Below are 15,124 nucleotides of genomic sequence, written 5' to 3' on the forward strand. Positions count from 1 at the left end.
TATTTCAAATTTAATTTTTTTCTATTTTAAACTGCAACATTTTGAGTTTTAATTATTTCAAATCAATGTAGGAACAATTTCGAACTCTTCCAAAGACAATATTTGTAATGGCACTTGCAGTAAGGGAGAAGTATTTCCTGAGGGTACGCTCACTTATTAAAATCTGTCTCCGTAGTTTTTCTCCGGATGCAAATAAGATTTATATCTTGCAATTTGTCTTTTATTTTTTTCCAGCTGTAATTCATACCCTTTTAGTTAATAACCTAGTGCTCATTCTCAACACTACTCTATCTAAACATACAACCAACCCCAGTGTTAGAGACTTGACTAGAGGAATTCCTGGATGTATTTATTTTTCTTTCTCTTCAGTCAGTCACACTGGCTCCCTGCACTAGGACCTTTGTTCATGCTGCACTCCCCTCCCCCTCCCACCATATAAAATGCCATTCTTTCTCCTCCTCACCGGATGAAGTCTCATCATTTACAAAGAGAAAATTTCCTTGTCAGCCATCAAGTCAGTGCTCCTTGTATCACTTCCCATAGCCATTCTCCACTTCTTAGAACTTACCACAGGTGTAATTTTTGTGTTTATGTGATCATTTGATAGTAGCCTGATTTCCCCTAGATCCTAATCCCCCTGAGATAAAGGGATCTGGACTCTTTCTTCTATCATATATGACATGAAATTGCATTTAACTTACTTTAAAACCTTTAATATGACCCCCAAGAAGTTGTCTGGTTTGGAAAAGTCCCAAAGAAAATTGAAAAGAGGACAAGAATTACCAAAAATTGGGAAAGGTTTTGCTGATTTTTAAAGAAAATTGAATCTGCTTTGGCCAATACAAACAAATTAGATGAATCTGCCTAATCAGAGAAACATACCTCTGGCACAACTATCTAAGATAAAAGGAGATGATGTAAATCAAATCCTGAATTAAAGGAAGATTAACTATGACACAACAGAGACAAAACAGAAGTAAAAATATTAAGAACCCAACTGTTAACAAGTGTAGAAAATCTAGACGAAATGAATAAATGCTAGAAAGATATAAAATATTAAAAAAAAAAGGTGCAAGAAGAAAGAAATATTGAGTAGACCAGTAATTATTAGGGAAATTAAGGTTTCTAAAAGGTACCCAGACCTAGATGGTATTGCCATGGGTTGAATGTTTGTATCCTCCCAAAATTCATGTGTTGAAGCCTAATCCCCAGTGTGATGGTATTTAGAGACGGGGTCTTTGGAAGGTGGTTAGATCATGAGGGTGGAGCCTTCATGATGAGATTAGTGTCCTTAAAAAAAAGACTCCCAGAGAGCTCCCTTACTCTCTTTCTTCGATGGGGAAAGTACAGGATGAAAATGCCTCTTCGTGAACCAGGTAGCAGATCTTCATCAGACAGCGAATCTATTGGCACCTTGATCTTGGACTTCCCAGCCTCCAGCACTATGAGAAATAAGTGTTTGTTGTTTATGTCACCCAGTATATGATATTTAAGAATTAAGACAGGTATTATGCGTGCATTCTACCAAAGGAATAGATAATCCCTCTGGTCGGCTTGATTTTAATATTTTATAATGAGAGCACAAGAAAAATAACTGTTCTTTCTTTCCATGAACCTGAACAAAATATTAGCTAACCAATGAGTATTGGCAATGTGACAGCATCAATAAAAGGTTATCCTGGAAATTTAGGCATGAGTTAGCATCAGGAAAGCAGCCACCTTACTGGCTATTATTTTTTTTTTAATTTTTTATTTTTTATAAACATATATTTTTATCCCCAGGGGTACAGGTCTGTGAATTGCCAGGTTTACACACTTCACAGCACTCACCAATGTCCATAACCCCACCCCCCTTCTCCCAACCCCCCTCCCCCCAGCAACCCTCAGTTTGTTTTGTGAGACTGGCTATTATTTTAACACTATTTGCAGGTAAGTACTAGGTAACATTCAACACCCGTCAATGATTTTTATTCAAAAAAGAACTCAAAAAGCTATGAATGTAAGAATCTCTGGGATCTGGGTGGCCCAGTGGGTTAAACCTCTGCCTTTGGCTCAGGTGGTCCTGGGATCGAGCCCCACATCCGGCTCTCTGCTCAGCCAGGAGCCTGCTTCCTCCTCTCTCTCTGCCTGCCTCTCTGCCTACATGTGATCTCTGTCTGTCAAATAAATAAATAAAGTTTTAAAAAAAGAATATCTTCTTATTTTGACAAAATCTAAGTAGAAAAAGAAGACATATTTACTCAACAAAAACATCTAACTTAAGAGGAAAGCTTAAACATTCCCTTAAGGATTGGAAATGGCCACCATCATCCTTACTACCTAATATAAATTCTCAGGTACTGGTAATCATTCTGAGACCTAAATAAATAAATAAATAAATAAAAGAAATAAGAACTAAAAGAATCCAAAAAGGAGAGATAAAAGAGTCTTTATTTGCAAATTTGATAATCTACATAGAAAACCCAACAAGACCATTAGATAAATCATAATAAGAAGAGTTTACCAATATTGTAAGGTAAAATATCAACTACCAAAAAAGAATTTTGTTCTTCAACTATGATAGCCAACCTAAAATAGAAAAGAAGATAGAATTCACAATAGTTACAAAGACTATAATGTACATAGGAATTAAAATAGTAAATAATATTAAAAATATATTATTAATTTTACAAAAGAAAATCCAAATAAATGATGAGATATACAATGCTCATGGATGGATGAGTTAACATTAAAATCACTTGTTCTCTAATTAATCTATAAATTGAATGCCTGATAAAATTCCAGCTGGATTATTTGAGGGGTTCAAAAATTCTACTATAAATTATTTACAGAAAAATTAAAATGCACAGAAAGAAAAGGAAGAACAAAAAGTTGAGAAATCCACCCTATTGGACACTGACACAATCCAAAACAACTAATAAAACTTTGGCAGTGGTAGAGATACATGCTCATAGACAAAGGGAACAGAAAAGTGGCTCCGAAACAAATACAACTGATCCTCATTAATGGTGGATCCCATATTCTTAAATCTGCCCACTCACTAAAATCTATTTGTAACCCCAAAATCAATATTCTCAATGTCTCAGTGGTCATTTGAGTACTGGATGTACATGTTCATAGCCATGGCAAACAAGGCAATGCTCTGTCTTCTCATTTCAGCCTTCATATTCTAAGCAAATGTCCTGTGGTCTATCCAGTGCCACATTTTTCACATTTCTGTGGGGTTTTTTGGTTGATACCAATGTTTAAAATGGTCCATAGGTGTAGTGCTGAAGTACTATCTAGTGGTCCTAAGCAAGAAAGTTGTGTTGTGTTTTATGAAATATATATATATGTACATATACATACATGTGTATATATATATATACGTGTGTGTGTATATGTATATATATATTCAGGTGTGTATATATATATATATACACAAGTGTTGTGTATATATATATATATACACAAGTGTTGTGTATATATATATACACAGGTGTGTGTATATATATCTATATAGATATCTTTTTGATAAATTTTTTTCAGGTATTTGTGAGGATGCTCTTGGCCATGATGATTTCAATGTTAAGGACCCAACAATACAATATGTCCACAAAAAAGGCAAGGAAATTTGCTAAACTGTACATGAGGCCTCTCAGGAATGTATTACAGTAACAGCCAGACTACATGATGAAGTGATGGTGAGTGGGAAGGCAGTTATATTTGTGAACTCACTAGATGATCACCTATAAGAAAATCATGGTAGACAGCACTATTGTGAGACATTAAAGCCAAAGACGTTTACTATTACATTTTATCCAGGGGCAGAGGATGCTGAATCCTTCTTGACTGGTACTGGATGACTTGCAAGTTTCAAAAAGCAATACCGTCTGAAAAATGTTGAACGTGCAGGAGGGAAGGTTCGCAGACCAAGAGGCTGCAGAGGAATTTTTAAAATACCTGCTAAGTATTATGCAGGAAGAGTTCTTTGTGGAAAAGCAGGTTCTCAACACAGACGAGATCATCCTGTTTTATGAGGATATTAGCAAATGAACCTATAGAATGTGAGTGGCCTCCAAAGCCCCTGGTTGTAAATCATTCAAAGATAGCAAATTTAATCATTTGTGAGAAATAGATCTTAAACAAGTTGTTTCTAAACAGAAATACCTACAGAACAAGGTTCTGTGTGCATGGGTTGTTGAAACCCTTGTGATCAGAGGCACAAAGAAACATGATCTTGTATTTCCCTAGGAACAATGGTTCCCCATTCACCGATTTTGTATCCGTTTAATACTATTCACTAATTCAGCAGCAGAGGATAACTACAGTGAGTAATGAGAATCTGACTGTGTGTGTGTGTTGTTATATTAATGAACAGGGAGTCCGTTAGCCTGAGGTGGATCTGATGCCTTAGTACCCTACTTAGGGAACCAACACCTAAGCCTATAAATACCTCAAGATTATGAAACTGAAATGCTAGGGATGACCAATCACAAAAAGCCAACTAGTCTTTAAGCTACAACCAATCAAATAATTTCCATTCTTTGCTTCTGAACCTATGCCCTTCTCCCAGCTCCTATCAGGAACCTAACCTTTTTGGCTTGGTGCTGCCCTATTCAAATCGACTTTTGCTCAAATAAATCAAAAATTTTAACATGCCTTATTTTCTATTAACAGTGTGTAGGTGTGTGCGTTTGATATAAAATAAACTTGGCACCACAAGTGAATGGGAAGAGGGCAGATGATTTAGGAGGTGGAGCTGAGTAAATTGAACCACCACATGGGAAGATAAAACTAAATTCCTATTTATATGATTTGTAAAAATTGATCCAGAGGAATTAAAGACAACTGAATTTTGTGGGGAAAAACTAGAAGGCTAATAGAAGAAAATGCAGGAGAGCATCTCTGACTAAGGGACAGAAAAGGACTTCTTCAACAAGGCCCCAAAAGAATGAAGCATAAAGTAAAAGAATTAAAATATTTGACTACAAAGAATTGAAGATTTCTTTATTGTAAGAGATAACCTAATCAGATTTAATTAACCTATAACAGACTAGGAAAAGATATTTTCTTTATCTAAGACAACACTAGGGAAATAATGTCTGGAATATGCAAGAAATCCCCGGAAATCAACAAGAAAAAAACAGCTGAAAATCCTATAGAAGATATGGTTCATATATTCAATGGAGTATTATGCCTCCATCAGAAAGGATGAATACCCAACTTTTGTAGCAACATGGACAGGTCTGGAGGATATTATGCTGAGTGAAATAAGTCAAGCAGAGAGAGTCAATTATCATACGGTTTCACGTACTTTTGGAACATAAGGAATAACCTGGAGGACATTGGGAGAAGGAGAGGAGAAGTGAGTTGGGGGAAATCCGGAGGGAGAAACAAACCATGAGAGACTGTGGACTCTGAGAAACAAACTGAGGGTTTTGGAGGGGAGGGTGGTGGGGGGTTGGGGTAGCCTTGTGGTGGGTATTAAGGAGGGCACGTATTACATGGAGCATTGGGTGTGGTGCATAACAAATGAATTTTGGAACACTGAAAAAATTTTTTTAATTTCAATTTAAATTTAAAAAAAGAAAAGCCTATAGAAAACTTTGGAAATGGGTATGAATGGGCACTTTATAAATGGGAAATCCAAGTGACTAGAAAAAATATAAAGAGATGCACAAACTCACAATCAAAAAAATGCAAATGTAAACACAAAGAGCATTCATCAGACGAGGCGGATAAAGTCAAAACAGGTCAAATCAAATGAGACTAAGAACATGAAAAAAAGTGCAAAAACAGAAATACTCATATACTGCTAATGGGAAGGTGAGCCAGCCCAGCCAACCTGCCTATATGCAGTCAGGTTAGGTATGCCCATATTACTGATCTTGCAGTCCCACCTCTGAGAAATTCCCGTAGACGGCTTTCCTGATGGTGGGTAGGAAGGAGTTCACAGCGTCGTTTATGGTCTCAAGGAGCTCAGAAATCTCTGTTGATTTCTATGAGAATAAGCAAAAAACTATGAGGAAGTCATATTTAATGCTGTGTAGTTTAGAAGCTACAAAATCAATCTGCCTACTACAATGGGAGGAGGTATTAAAAACAGGGTTGAGTGGCCAAAAAAAAAAAAAAAAAAGGAAAAAGAAAGAAAATCAGAAATACATACAGTATCATATATTTCATAAAGTCGCATTTATACGGTGGCTCTAAAACCTGAAAACATGAATAATATTTTATTGTTATGCATATTGACTATGCGCCTTGTTATGTTATGCGCCTTGACTATTTTTCCTAGAGTATAATACAGGCACAAGTTTATTTAGTATAAATCAGAGGCACAAGTCATCAAAACCAGCATAGGATAGACATTTGTGCAGGGATGGTAAAATGCTGGGATGATGCATTCCTTGAGATTCTGCCTTGAACGATGCATTTGTTAACGAGGGGTCACACACCGAGCATACCATGCATTATTGATATCAATAAACCATTTATCATGTACATTTAATGACGTGTCCAGACCTCATAGACATGGGATGTCTGTGGGCATATCAAACACAGGAATGTACATGCCTAAGACAAATGCAAGATTGGGAGTTAGATGGTGGACGAAGGAAGAAAAAAGTCTAACGAGACGTTTCGCATGGACTGAGGAGAAAAGTAGGCTGTAAACTGAAGGTGATCAACTCAACCCTTTGTCTGTCAGCCTAAAACCTGGATACAGCCAAGTGTGACAGTTATGCTGGAAGAGGACTTGCCCTGTCACATCTGGACACAAGATTGAGCCCTTTGGTTTTCACATGGGTTTTTTTGGTTTTACATATTTTGCTTTTGTTTTTTGTTTTTTAATGATTGCTACTACATACTTCAGAAGGAAACACAGGCAAAAATATTTATGATGTTGGGATAGATCAAAATGTCTTCAAGGTGATACCAAAAGGCCAATCCAAAAACAAAAGAATGGGTAAATGGGATTTGGTCAAAATTAAAGCTTTTGCTCTTTAAAAGGCATCACTAAGAAAATGAGAGGACAAAACATGAACTGGGAGAAAATACTTGCAAATCGTGTATCTGATAAAGGTCTGATGCAGAAAATATTCAAAGAACTCAAAACTCACAAAACCACCCAACTGGAAAGTATAGAGAACGTATCCAAACAGATGTTTTCTTAGAGGAAATATATAGATGGCAAGTGAGCAGACGCAAGCATGCTTAACATCACAAGGCATTAGGAAGATCAAAGTCATGACAAGGGCTCCGGGCATCAGGGCCTCTGCAACACAGGGCCCAAAAGAGCTACTGTGGATTGGAAATGAAATCATGCAGTGACCAACCACCACACTCAGGGTTGTAATGAGGGCTTTGCTTGTGCTGAGGCAGGTTTCCAGCTTTGCCACAGGTGACCCATGTCCATCTGTGTTTGGCCTGACCCGGCCTGGCTCCATGGGGGACGGGGATCTTCTATTCATGCCTCGGAAGCTTTGGGGCAGATTGCTGCCCCCAGCAGCCCCGTCCACTAGGATGGCTGTGGCCGGACCACCCTGTAATGGGGTCCACTTAACAGCAAAGGCTGTGGGGAGTCCCAGCAGGAACTGGATCAAGAGGCACTGGGATTCAGAACTCCAAGGTGGGCACCAGGTAGGGACAGCATGACCTTCAACAGGCCGCTCAGTCTCTCCTGACCTCAGTGTCCTCATCCGTGCTCTGGTCTTTATGAGGAAACAAGATGAGGAAACTCATCCGTGCTCTGGTCTTTATGAGGAAACAAGAACCTGTATCTGAAAGCAATTAAAATTAGTACATGACAATTAGTACTATTTTCTGAGGTCCCTTCCAGATCCAAGCTCTATGTTTCTGCAAAATCCAGACTCAGAAAGTCCAGCGGCTTGGTGACTCACCAGAGGAAGAGCAGGCAGCACAGCAGGAGGAAGGAGCTGGGTGTCCACAGGCCATCTTCCCACTGACACAAGCACATGGCCATCCCAGTGGCTGACATGGCACTGTGGAGAAATGGAAGCATATCACAGCGTCTGACAGTCCTCAGTGTCTGAGACCCACCCTTAAGGAGCTGGGGATATTTTCCTGTTGGCTCATTGACCCCTCAGGTCCAAATCCATCACTGGATTCCATCTCCCTGGTCCAGCAACACCAGAAAACAGTCCATCATGGCTGCGATCATCCCAGGACTGAGGGACGCGGCATCACCATGGAGAGCCTGAGGCCAGGCAAGCCAAGAATGGGAGGCTCTGAGGAGGCCATCGCAGGGGTCTGGCTGAGCGCCAGCTGAGGGGGCAGGGCCAGTGAAGGACAGACACTGTGTCATCCTCAATGGCCATTCTCTCCATAGAGTCAGCAGTGGAAAAGGGAGTGCCTTCAGGTGGAGAAGAGAGACTTCTAAAAGGGGTTGAGGCCGAGGGTGTGGTTAACGAGGGAAGACAGGGAGGCTGTGGACACCTACCCAGATCCCCCTTGCCAGGCTGCAACTCAAGAAGGCCCAGAAAGTTCTTAACCCCAGGAAAGAGACACTCATTCTTGTTTTCGTTTACATGGACCTTTTCCCTTGAGCTCTCTGAGTGAGTTAACTCAATCTGTCCAGTCATGACTTCTCGAAGCACTTGCCGTGAGTTTGGTCATATCTTTAGGTTGAAAGGAATCGTGTGGTTATTCAGTTTTGGGCACTGACCTTTTTTCTAGCCACGTCCCCGCAGTCTGCCTACTTTCACAAAGCCGCTGGAGGTCGATGACTAAAAGGGGAACTCGGCTGCCCAGGGTTTGTGTCTCCATTTCTTTCAATCATTTCCCCTCTGGGGCAAACCTAGGGAAAAAAAAAAAAAAAAACAGTGGCTGGGGCTGGTTGGGGAACAGAAATGCCAGAGGCCCTAGGCGGCTCACAATCCTCTGATCTCTCAGCCTCCCTCACTCAGTTCTGAGATTTATCCAGAAAAAGCACTTTCCTGTCCGTCTGTGGAATGATTATATAAATGTAACATTTCATCTACATCAGCTCCTGGAGGCTTTGGCATCAGATTGACTTTAATGCTGAAGGAACAGAACGCAATCCATTTAGGGGACCAGGAACATCTCAAAAATATCCTTTCTTCCCGTTCCAGCTGCGCCATGATGACATTTACACAAAATGAGATAAGATAATAACATTTTTTGAGAACCCTGATTCTCCGGCTCTGTGCCACAGAATGAAATTAGCTCAATTTAATTACACATAACGAATGGCTGTGCTCATCTCCGGAGTGTGCAGCAATCCCGAGAGTCCTTTGTGGGCTCCCGGCCTCCACCCACCCCCAAGAGACCATCTGGGGGTCTCCCCCAACCCCACCAAGTCTCCCTTAGGGCCATCCCCAAAAGGGAAGGAGCTGTGATCCAGGAGTCCTCTGCTGTTTGTTTATCTTGGTGACGGTTGCTAGGGCCGGCTGATGGCTTGTGCTGATGATCGCCTGGAGCAGAACTGTGATGTTACAGAAATAAAAGGGCCCCAGAGAGTTCCCAGGGTGCAGGGCTCCAGCCCACTGCCCCAGGGCCACAGCTGTTCCCCTGGGACAACCCACAGGCTTCTCATCCCTCAGGGCCTTGCCCCAGGAAGCCAGGGGGGGTAAACACACAGCTAATTCCCCCAAGTCCTCCAAATCTGGGGGTGGGGGGGATGCGGTGTCCTGGGGACCCCTTCTGCTTGAACTGCAGCCGCTCTTGGATCCCCGATCACAAAAGATGTTGGGCTCTTGGGCGCAGTTATTTCTGGCCCCTGGCCTGTCTGCGAGCTTACGGTGTCTCTACATTTGCCCAGCGCTATTTATCTAGCACTTTCTGGGGTAGCCCCTGATAGGTGCCTGGAGTTCAGAAATAAGGAGACACAGTCCCTGCCCTTCAGGGAGCTCAGACTCCAATGACCGGAAAGAACAAGATACATGCTGCTCCCACCCCACAACGATCCAGGACTATCCTGGAAGGTTTTGCTCCCTTCCTCTTCCAAATTCAGAACATCTTTAGATACAACAGCTTTCTGAGTTGCTCAGCAAAACATACAAGACAGCTTCTGGCCTTTGGTTTCACCCTGACGGGCACAAAGTCAGCACTTCCCAAAATGTGAGAAAAACAACAGCTAAATATAAGCTCCAGAGGAATGAAGGGTGGGTCTGTGGGAATGAGGTGTCCCGAGGCAGCGCAAGTCACAGACAGAAAAAGATGAGACACCAAAGATTTGGGTCTGGCTTGCAGTCCCAGCCCTGCCGGCGGGGACACCCCGGCTGATCAAGGCTGACCATCTTGCCAGCAACCCACTAGAGCAGACAGGCCCAAGCGAGGAAGGCAGGTTCTTGAATTGCAGCTACAGAGAGAGAATGACTGATTTGTCTGTGCACAGTGACAGCAGTTATTTCACTAGAAGACACGAGATGCGCAGGACCCCTCGAGAGGAGACAAAGTGCCCTCCTCTCTCCAGCTGCGTGGGTCATTTTCTCTTGCTGGCTGTGAGTAAAATTGCTTGGATAATGGTCCGTTTGTGCCGTATGTCGGGGTGGGGGGAGGGGTGGGCAGGTGCATGGGGAGGGTGCATTGCCTTCTTCCAGGAGGTAGGAACCTCGGAAGTGGAGATTCCAGGAATCCAGGAAGCAAAGTAACTTCTGGACGGGGTGGTGGCTGCCTGCCAGGGGCTGATCTGACATTGTTACGCACGAACCCTCCCGGGCCCTGGGCTGAACGCCCCCCGCCCCCCAGCAGGAAAACAGGATGCCCTGCAAAGTGCTGAGCATGGACAAGAATTAGCCGCTCTTCCCCAACATCCTTCCCCTTTCCCTGCTGAGACAGAAGGAATACAGGTGGGGGTGAACACCAGGCTTCTGTGAAGGGGAAATGGGGGTCCCCGTGGCACTGGAGGGGAAGGCAAGGGTTTGGAGGAGGGTGGGGGCGGTGAGTCAGTTCCGGGCTCAGCAGTTCACCAGCTAGAGGTCTTCCATTCTCAGTCCCTAATCTGTAAATGGGGCTGAAGGCTCCAGACATGCCAGCCCTCTCTGTGCCTTGGCCAGCTGGGAGATGGGTGATGCTTGTCACCCTGTCCGGCCCCACACGTCCCCTGTGTCTAGATGGAGCAGGAAGAGAAGAGCAGGAACAGCTCCTGCTTCTTCACCCTTCTTCACCCTGTGGCTGGCCCCCAGCTGCCCCAAACCCTGCAAAGCCCTCCCCCGCCCTCCCCTGCCTTTGTGCACCCACAAATCGCAAGCCTGTGTGGCCACCCCGTGAGCATCTCCAAGGTGCAAATTGGAACCAACAAAGACACCCCAAGTGAAAATAACCCAAAGATGCTGGCCAAGTGCAGGACTGTAGGTGAAGGGAATGGCTTAGGGGTCCTGGCCATGGGTTCTAGTCCCCAGACCCTCCCTTACCTTCCTCAGTGAACTTGGCCAAGACATGCTTTCCTTGAGCCTCAGTTTCCTTGTCTGGACCATAGGGAGTAGGCTTTGTAAGCACAGCCTGTGAAAGACAGCTTTTTTGGTCAGGGTTGCAGGCTTCATACCGTGTGTGCCTGTGGGGCTGGGATGTCCCCGAGGCACCGCCACCCCAGCCTGGTCACAGGGCTGCGAGGGTTCATGTCCCTGTAGGACGCCCAGACCCATTCTCCTCCCCCTATTAATCTTCATTACAGTCCTTCCCAGGCCAGGGCGGCTCTATTCCATAGGCACTGTGATTCCTCCCGCTTCTCGGCAAAAGTAGAGGGGCCCTCCTCGCTTCTTCCCCAAGAGCAGGTAGAAGGAAGCACTTTTCCAGCCACTAGACCAGGCAACAACCTGTTCCTGGAAATCATGCTATCTGCTCTCCATCCTTCTCCCTCTCTCTCCAACTGCAAGGAGGAAGGCCGTCCAGGGCCCCATCATTCTCATCTGCAACCCACCAGCCTGCAAATGACTGAAGTCTTTTCATAAAGCGACCGGGTAGAATCTATTGCAATTTTAATTGTACATATCTTTGAATTAAGTATCCTACAAAAAGAATACCCAAGGATGTGTGCACAAACTTGTTTCTTGCAACATTATTTATAGAGACAATAAGAGGAAATAAGCTATCTGTCTCACTGGGGAGTGGTAGAAGAAATTATAGTGCCTCAAACTAAGAAATCCATATTATGAGATCTGCAGTTACTAAAAAGAACAGTTTAGAGCCACATATACCAATAAACAGATTCATTGTGTATTGGAAATAAGCAAATTGTAGAAAAATTGTGTACAGAATGATCTCATTTAAAAAAAATTAAAAGTAGGGGTGCCTGGGTGGCTCAGTGTGTCCTGCACTGACCTCAACCCTTGGCTTGGATTCTGGGGAAGTTGAAATAATTCATTTGTAGCTGAGGCTGTAGATGTCCCAGCCATACCCCTTGGCCTACCTTAGAACTCACCTGAAGAAATTTTCCAAATAACAGCAGGGAAAGTCAGATGATCTGGAGACTTAATGGCCTGCAGAGACAAATGGGTTTCCATTCTGAGGAGGGGGGGTGCCTGGGTGGCTCAGTGGGTTAAGCCACTGCCTTCGGCTCAGGTCATGATCTCAGGGTCCTGGGATCGAGTCCCGCATCGGGCTCTCTGCTCAGCAGGGAGCCTGCTTCCCTCGCTCTCTCTCTCTGCCTATCTCTCTGTCTACTTGTGATCTCTCTCTGTCAAATAAATAAATAAAATCTTTTAAAAAATTTTAAAAATTAAAAGTGGACAAGGAGAGAGAAAACTTTACATATTTTTTAATGACTCTCAAGGAAGATGTGAAAGAATGCACATCAAACCATTAATATGAGTTTCAGTTCGGGGGGCAGGGGCGGGGTGCCTAGAGGTCTTTCTTTACATATCTTTGTATCACTTAATTTGTTATTAGCAAGTATTTGAAATTTTGTGCGATTGATATAATAGAAAGTTTTATGGAAAAAAAAGTGGCAGAGGCTGATTGCTGTCCCCTCACTAATAATTCACTCTTTATTCCACAGTAATAGACCTGTCCATAGTCATCCGGGTTTGTGGTCACATTTCTCTGCCTTCCTATAGCCAACGGAGTGGGAAGAAGGATGTGCGCAACATTTGGGACAAGATCCCTTAAAGAAAGGGTCATGCCCCTCCTTCCAGTGTCCTCCATCCTGCTCTGGGGACATTGACTGACCTTGGACCTGGAGGTGCAGGACTGTACCCCCAGATGGCTGAGCAGGCCCTCAAGTGCCATCATCTATACTTTTACAGCAAAGGGAAAGAACCCTGATCTTGTTTCAGCAACTATTATTTGGGATCTCTTTCACAGGCAGCCAAATAAATCCCCCCGAGTATAGGAAGTGAAAAAACTAGACTCCTATCCTTATCATCAGAGATCCTGCCATGATGTCACACTGCCATGATGGGGACGAATCCAGGATCTTGACATGCTAGTGGGGAACAGAGAGAAGCTTGCAAACCTGAGCTGCTCACAGATCCACTACAGGGTCACACGGCTGGCACAGGGACGCGGGATACAGGATTCTCTCTGCTGGAATGGTACCCGGTACCTGGCCCTAAGCTGCACTGCCTTCACTTCCCACTGGGACCTCCTTGGAACAGAGGTATGGTGACCACAGGAATGCCGGGGGCCAAGAACAGGTGCTGGAAAAGTCCTGGGCAGGAATGGGCAGCTCTGTCCTCCCAAGTCTAGATGAGGCAGCAACTCCCTTCCCTTACTTCTCAGAGTGCAGCATTTTACCACAACTTCACTGCCTGAGTCTTGGAGGTCAGACCTTAGGAGAAAGGAAAGGCAGTCCTGCTGTGAGTTTTGGCAAAAACTGAGCTTTCGCTCCTCTCTCGGTTGTTCCTCACCCCTGCCGTGGGGAAGACATGGACTCTTTTCCAAGGAAAGGTGCTGACTTGATGCTGCTGGGAAAAGTTTTGCTCCCTGCTCTAGAGCGAGAGCTCTTGGGGCACTCTGTCTTGTCTTTGTGGTGTGACTGGAGTGACCGTGGAAGAAGGGAGCCCTTCAGACAAACCAAGACCCAGACTCCAGCCTCTCACTCCTCACCTGTCTTAGTCAAGGAATGTGACCTCGTAACTCCAATTGCCAACATTTTCTGACTGACTTGGGTTTTGTGTCAAACTTCAAGGCTCTCTCGTAAGGATCTGATTAACCTAAGGCCATTTGGTACCCCCGAGTCCTACTTCCGCCCCACGCGGACTGTGGGGCTGCTCATTGAAGGCTTTCCAAGGGAATAAAGAGAAAATGCTAGATCCTATCAAGGCAGGCAGCCCAAGTTTGGCAGTGCTCCCTCGTGGCTCCAGACAGAGAGAGAACACACTCATGCCTTTCCCTCTTCTATGACCTCTGGCAGCATTGCGGAGGGCTGCCACGAGGCACGGTGGGGTTCCTGTCTGTCCTTGCAGCACAGACTCTAAGTTTGATCATTTGTATCCAACTTCTTTGACGTTTATGACTAATTAGAGAGGGTCCACCATTGGGCCACATCTGTCTCTTGAAACACTAATAATTTAAAGAAGACTGTGATGATGTGTAGACTATCTTAAAAAAAAAAAAAAAAATCTCCAGGCTCCCATTTGAATATCAGCAAGTACTGTGCTAATAGCAAGGTGTGCTTATCTAATCATAAGAGCAAGTCTAACAAGAATTCATTAAATACTGCATCTTCTTCTAATTGCTTAAAAGTATTAAGACAACTTATTTTGAATTTTTTAATTTGCTTTTATCACTGATTTGAGACCGAAATTAAGCCTGTTCAATAACACCACCCCCGGAGACTCCATTGGAAACCTGGTGCCTGAGCCTGTCTATGGGTGTGAAGGGAGGACTGAATCTGGATGTTCATCATCCCATTCTGTAGGAGCTGCCATGCTGGGCTGTACCCATCAACACAGCCTGTCTTTCTATGTGTTCACATACTTGAATTTTAGATAGATCAGTTCACGATTAGGAAGCAAACACCATGCCCATTGCAACCCACCTGCTCAGGGTTCTTGGGTTCCAGGGTAAAGTTGGAAAGTCCAGTCAGATTTCTTTAAGGACATTCCATCTCTCAGCTACTGTGTATTAGCCAAGCCCAGTCTGTGTTGGTTTACAAGTTCCATGGCTTAAAACAACACACATTTATTATGTCGGTTTCTGTTGGTGCTGAGTCTGGATTGAG

The sequence above is a fragment of the Mustela lutreola genome, chromosome 8 (genome assembly GCF_030435805.1).
Source record: "Mustela lutreola isolate mMusLut2 chromosome 8, mMusLut2.pri, whole genome shotgun sequence".
Taxonomy (NCBI): Eukaryota; Metazoa; Chordata; class Mammalia; order Carnivora; family Mustelidae; genus Mustela; species Mustela lutreola.